This window comes from Orcinus orca, chromosome 3 (genome assembly GCF_937001465.1).
Source record: "Orcinus orca chromosome 3, mOrcOrc1.1, whole genome shotgun sequence".
Classification (NCBI taxonomy): domain Eukaryota; kingdom Metazoa; phylum Chordata; class Mammalia; order Artiodactyla; family Delphinidae; genus Orcinus; species Orcinus orca.
Genome location: NC_064561.1, coordinates 80,722,050 through 80,728,213, shown reverse-complemented (window position 1 = coordinate 80,728,213; position 6,164 = coordinate 80,722,050). Strand labels below are relative to the sequence as shown.

General features: G+C 41.8%; 1 pseudogene; it reads left to right on the top strand.

The window, feature by feature from the left end:
* The first annotated feature begins 396 nt into the window (after positions 1–396).
* LOC101280164 (60S ribosomal protein L26-like) lies at positions 397–832 on the top strand (annotated as a pseudogene).
* The last annotated feature ends 5,332 nt before the right edge of the window (positions 833–6,164 follow it).

Genomic DNA, 6,164 nt, shown 5'->3' with positions numbered 1-6,164 from the left:
CTGGGAAATCTCTGGGATTTCCAGGGTCAAAAATGCCAATGGATATATTTTTCACATACTGAGAATATAGGTGATCATATTTGGCCTCTACTGATTAGCTTCCGTCAGCCTGAGGGGCCACCAAGAGCAGGTGAATAGGTGTACCCCACACAGGGACGTCTGGCAGAGAAGGTGAGCAGTGGCTAGAATGGAGCCAGCACTACACTCCCCAAGCTGTGTGCATCTCAGTGCATAACTGGGACCCCCAGCAACATGGGGACCAGTACAAAAGTCTTCACTGAAACTTCTCTGGCTTTTATGTGATTTACCAATAAAAGCCTTGCTGTCAGAAAACATCTTTCTTCTTTTAAGAATGTGACCAAAACAGTGACCATTGCTGAAGTACCAGCAGCCAAGATGAAGTTCAATCCCTTTCTGGCTTCTGATCAAAGCAAGAACCAGAAAAGGCACATCAATGTACCTCCCACATTCACAGGAAGATTATGTCTTCCCCCTCTTTCCAAAGAGCTGAGACAGAAGTACAGTATTCGATCCATGCGTATCCAAAAGGATGAGGAAGTTCAGATTACGCGAGGGCACTGCAAAGGGCAGCAAATTGGCAATGTAGCCCAGGCTTACGGGAAGAACTATGTCACCTATACTGACTGAGTGCGGCGAGAGGAGGCTAATGGCACTGTCCATGTGGGCATTCACCCCAGCAAGGTGCTTGTCACTAGACTAAAACTGGACAAAGACCACAAAAAAGATCCTTGAACGTAAAGTCAAATCTCTCCAGGTAGGAAAGGAAAAGGGCAGACATAAGAAAGAAACAATTGAGAAGATGCAAGAATAAAGTAATCTTCTATATAACTTTCATTAAAAACTGTTAAAATGAAAAAAAGGAGAATGTGGCAAAATGTGTGTGATAGAACACTAGATGAAAAGTCAAGGTGTACCCAGTGTGAATAAAAAGAATGCATATGACCAGAAAACAATGCTGGAAGCCAGTGCATCAAAATGTTTACAATATTAGTTTTGGATCGTGGAGTTATAAATGATTCTTAATTACATCCTCGTATCTTTGTAAATTACAGCAAACATGTATTTTTCTCCACATGTGTGGAAAGCACTCCTCTCTGTTCCGCTGTCAGAGTTTTATATCCAACATAACTATCAACTCTTCTATGAAACCTATCTCATATCCTATTTTCTCCTGTACCAGTTCTCTCCACCTTAACCTTTTCCAAGTTGGTTCTCTGCCTAAGACTTCTCCTTCTTGACCAGAAGAGGTCTCTGCTGCGTCACTCAAAAAAAGACAAAGCTTGCTTTCTTTTTTTTTCTTTTTTTAAAATGTTTTGTTGGTTTGCGCTTTTTTAAAAAGGTAAAAATTCTTCAGTGCCTCTGAAACTAACAAAATTTTCAAAGAGAGCATTTTATCAACGAAGGGGAGCTTAAACCCTTTGCGTACCGTCATCAGTGCCTTGCATTTTACTGAGCCACAGAGCAATTTCATCTGATATGTAAAAATTTGAAAACTAAAAAAGAGAAAACAAGGGAGAACACATTTCAACAGGAAAACATATCTTTTCTAGGGACAAATTAAAAGCCATCAGTAAAGCACTTCCAAGAGCATGGACTTCAGTTAGCCTGACCTGGCTTTGAATTCTGACTTCACTACTAACGGTGTGGCTTCAAGCAGCTCCACGCACCATATTCCTCTCTCTCAGTTTGTCATCTGGAAAAGGAGGCTACAGATAGCTCATTCATAGAGCTGTAAATAGTCTGTTAGGGAACAGAAAAGCGCTTAGCGTAACACTAAATAATGATGTTTAGATTCTTATTAGGCCTGTGGATAGACATATGGATTGGGTTGGGAGTTAAATTTTAGCCATACCATGGCTAACTCAGTTGCAAAGTAGCTTTTTCCCGAGAGGAAGAATATAGGAATAGCAGGAAATAGGAAATCCCCTCAAATGGGAAGAGGAACGCTTTTCATCAACCATCTTTGCTTCAAATATCACCACTAAGAAAAAAACCCAAAAATTCATATCTCTAATTTCTTTTAGGGGCTAGGCTAGAATTTCTGTTCCAAGCTGCATCTTTCAAATAATTGTCTCACCAGGAGCCTCACATGCATCAGATGAGCTCCTCATCTTCCCCACTCTTCTTTTCAGGCCTACTGTTTTCTCCTGACTTAACTATTTGTACAAGTTATCTAACATTGGTAAATACCATCACCTAATAACGTCCTATGTTCTGGGTGGTCTGGGTCTCAGAAATCACATTAGATCCCGTCTGCTCCCCTTTCCCCTTCCCCACAAAGCCATTCAATCATACCTGTTCCTTCTAGGTAGATGGTAGTATCTTTAAGAGCTGTCTCCTCTTTCATTGCCCGTGAAGAGCTACTCTCCTCCTTGAACCACATTTCTTACGGTTCTGAGATGGGGCCCCCAGATTTGCATTTTTAACAAGCTTCCAGGTGAGGCTTATGTGTGGACCACACTCTAAGTACTGTCAACATGTCTAGAAAGTGCTGCTATGCAAGAAGCATATATAGAACTTCCTTAAACATTATAGTTTGTCCAAAGGTAATCAAAGCCACAGCCCATGTAGCTGATACAGATTAAAGAATTTGGATCACAGGTAAATGGTTTTCACCACCTATAAGCCGCTTTGGTGCTGCTGCTATTTCATCAATTCAGGCTGTTCCTTTTTATTGCTGAATAGTATTTCATTGTATGAATGTACCACAATTTATTTGTTTATTTATTTATTTATTTATTGGCTGCATTGGGTTTTCGTTGCTGCGCAGGGGCTTTCTCTAGTTGCGGTGAGCGGGGGTTACTCTTGGTTGAGGTGAGCGGGCTTCTCATTGCGGTGGCTTCTCTTGTTGCGGAGCACGGGCTCTAGGCACGTGGGCTTCAGTAGTTGTGGCTCACGGGCTCAGTAGTTGTGGCTCACAGGCTCTAGAGCGCAGGTTCAATAGTTGTGACACACAGGCTTAGTTGCTCCGCGGCATGTGGGATCTTCCTGGACCAGGGATCGAACCTGTGTCCCCTGCGTTGGCAGGTGGATTCTTAACAACTGCACCACCAGGGAAGTCCCCACAATTTGTTTATTCATTCACTCATTGAAGCTCATTTGCCTTTTGTGTTAGAGGTCCCCAAGACCACTTCCAGTTTCAATAATTCACTAGGAGGACACGCAAGACTCAGCATGTAGTCATACTCATGGCTATGATTTATTACAACAAATGGATATGTTGCCAGATCAAACTTGGATCCACTTGCTGGCCAATCTACTGACACTGGGTTGTGGTGAAGGAAAGTGCAGCGTTTACTGCAGGCCAACCAAAGAGTTCAGGCAGCTGGTGTTTAAAAGTCCCAAACTCCTTGAAGGCTTTCAGGGAAAGGTTTTTAAAGACAGGGTGAGGGCCAGGGTCGTGGGGTGTGTGATCAGTTTGCTGACATTCTTCTGATTGTTTCATGGTGAGGTAACAGGGAGTCAACATCATCAACATTCTGGTTCCAACAAGTCTGGGGTCTACATGCTTGTGGGCAGCACACAGTTAACTTCTTCCACCTGGTGGAGGTTTCAGGCTCTGCAAAACAGCTCAAAGACATGGCTCAGAATATTATCTATAGCCCTTGCCCTTGGTTTAATGGCTAAAATATTATTGTTTTTTCTTGCTTGACTCTTTTCCTTTCTTTCTGCATTTTCTCACTTCTCTGGTTAAATTTACCCTTTAGAATTTGGGGAAGGCCTAAGAGGCTAAAGTTTTTCTACAGACAAGAGGAAGGCAGGGGACATGTCGGGGTGGGCGGGTTCTGTTCTGGAAGGGCCCCCTAGGGTTCTCCTCCGTTACAGATACAGAGCAAAATCAGCAAAGGAAAAAGGCACATGAAGTCCAAGGGACAGAGAACACTAATTTCCAAGAGTCCTCTCTCAGTGGGAGTCGAACAGGGCAGACAGACTTAATTCCCCCAACAATGAGCTGTGACAACTCTGTTTTTAATTTGATCAGGAAACGTAACTTGTTCATCCTTTGGTCTTTCTGGAGATTTAAGAGAATACTTTGCAGGTACAGCAAGGTTCATTGTCATCCAGGTATTGCAAGACAAAAGTCATGTTTGCATTACAGTTTTCTCAAGCAATCGCAGGTGCATTTTATCCTAAGTGATTACTAGAAGATCAGTCCTCGACTGACGCTACCTTCCAGAAGAGAGCTAAGCTTTAGAGAGTCAACGAAGTCACGGTGGTTTCCAGGAGGATGCAGATCTGAGCGACGGGTACGATGTGAGCCAATGAGAGCTAGAAAGGACTTTCTACACATGGGAAAAGCATAAATAGAGGAGATGAGGAAGGGAAAAGCCACTGCATTTCCAGAATGGTGAGGATATCCTGGGCAGAGAAAAGTTTCCTGGTGGGAAATAAAAGAAGGTAATCTTAGGAAAAGGGATCCAGCTTATCGAGGACTTTCAATCCCCAAATTAGTGATCGAAAGAGATTACTATATAGAGAGTTATGTTAATGATCATGACAGAGTTTGAGAAAAATTAATCTGGCAACACTTCAAAGGATGGATTGGAGATTAAGCGATGAATAAACTTGTTTGAAAATAAACCCAGGTGAGAAGCCCCGATTAGGATCAAAGATATGTGGATGGGGAACAGAGGGCTCCCTCGAGACAGTTTATATTGGGGTGAATGAAGCACACAAGCAAGGCTTGAGCACATGGAAATAAGGTCAACCTATCCTGGAGAGGAGTTTAGTTGCACTTGGTAAGTTACCTTTATAAATGAGGTCAGTAAGGCACTATAGAGCCTTTTTTTTTTTTTTTTTTTTTTTTGCTGAGGCTGCTTGTGGGATCTTAGTTCCCTGACCAGGGATTGAACCCCGACCCTCGGCAGTGAAAGCACAGAGTCCTAACCACTGGACAGCCAGGGAATTACCTATTAGAGCCATTTTAACCTCCAAGAAAAGGTATAAAACACTTTCTACTAGAAAGACAGATGATAATGCAGAGGGGGAAAAATCAATGTGTGGTATAGAAGTAGCAAGAGGTGCAGTGTTTTTTTTATCGTGAAGTATTTTAAGAAAGCCATTTAGTGTAACTAATCTGTTTTCCCTTTCAAAGGTAGTTCATTTCAGTATAGCCTAATTAGGAAGGAATAAATAAGGCACCCGAGGTCAAGATTGGACCTGCTTTGTTAACTTATAAAAATTCAAGAAAGCAGTAATATCTAAGAGCTCATACATTCATATCTGAGATCTGATACATTCGGAATGAGCTATGAGCTGATGTGGGGCTGTATATTTTTAACAAAAGCTGAAATGACATTTTTAAAAAATTTTATTTTATTGAAGTATAGTTGATTTACAATGTTGTGTTAATTTCTGCTATACAGCAAAGTGATTCAGTTATACATATATACACATCCTTTTTCATATTCTTTTGCATTATGGTTTATCACAGGATATTGAATACAGTTCCCTGTGTTATACAGTAGGGCCTTGTTGTTTATCCATCCTCTATACAATAGTTTGCATCTGCTAACCCCAAGTTCCCAATCCATCCCACTCCCTCCCCGCTCCTCCTTGGCAACCACAAGTCTGTTCACTATGTCTGTGAGTCTGTTCCTGTTTTGTAAATAAGTTCATTTGTGTCATACTTTAGATTCCATGTATAAGTGATATCATATGGTATTTGTCTTTCTTTTCCTGACTGCTTAGTATGATAATCTCTAGGTCCATCCATATTGCTGAAAATGGCATTTCATTCTTTTTTATGACTAAGTAGTAAGGAATAACATTTCTAATCATGCCACCAACTCAAATTTTCTCAGTGCAAAAACAACATTAACATGCTTTGAAGATGTACAGTGTCTTGAGGAAGTGGTAGAGTAAAAGCCAGCTGCTGCCTGTGTCATGCTGCTCTGTCAGATTCACAAGCTCAGTTTCTCCCTTCCTCTCCTCCTTCACCCCATTCCCCTGGCAATGGCCTTCCTTCATGCTAAGTTAGTCCCCATCTCAGAACTACCTGCAGTGTTCCTCCCAAGATTTTCCCGTGGCTGCCTCCTTCTCATCGTTCAGTTTTGTTTGTTTTTTTAAATACATTTATTTATTTTTGGCTGCGTTGGGTCTTCGTTGCTGCGCATGGGCTTCTCCCTAGTTGCGGAGAGCGG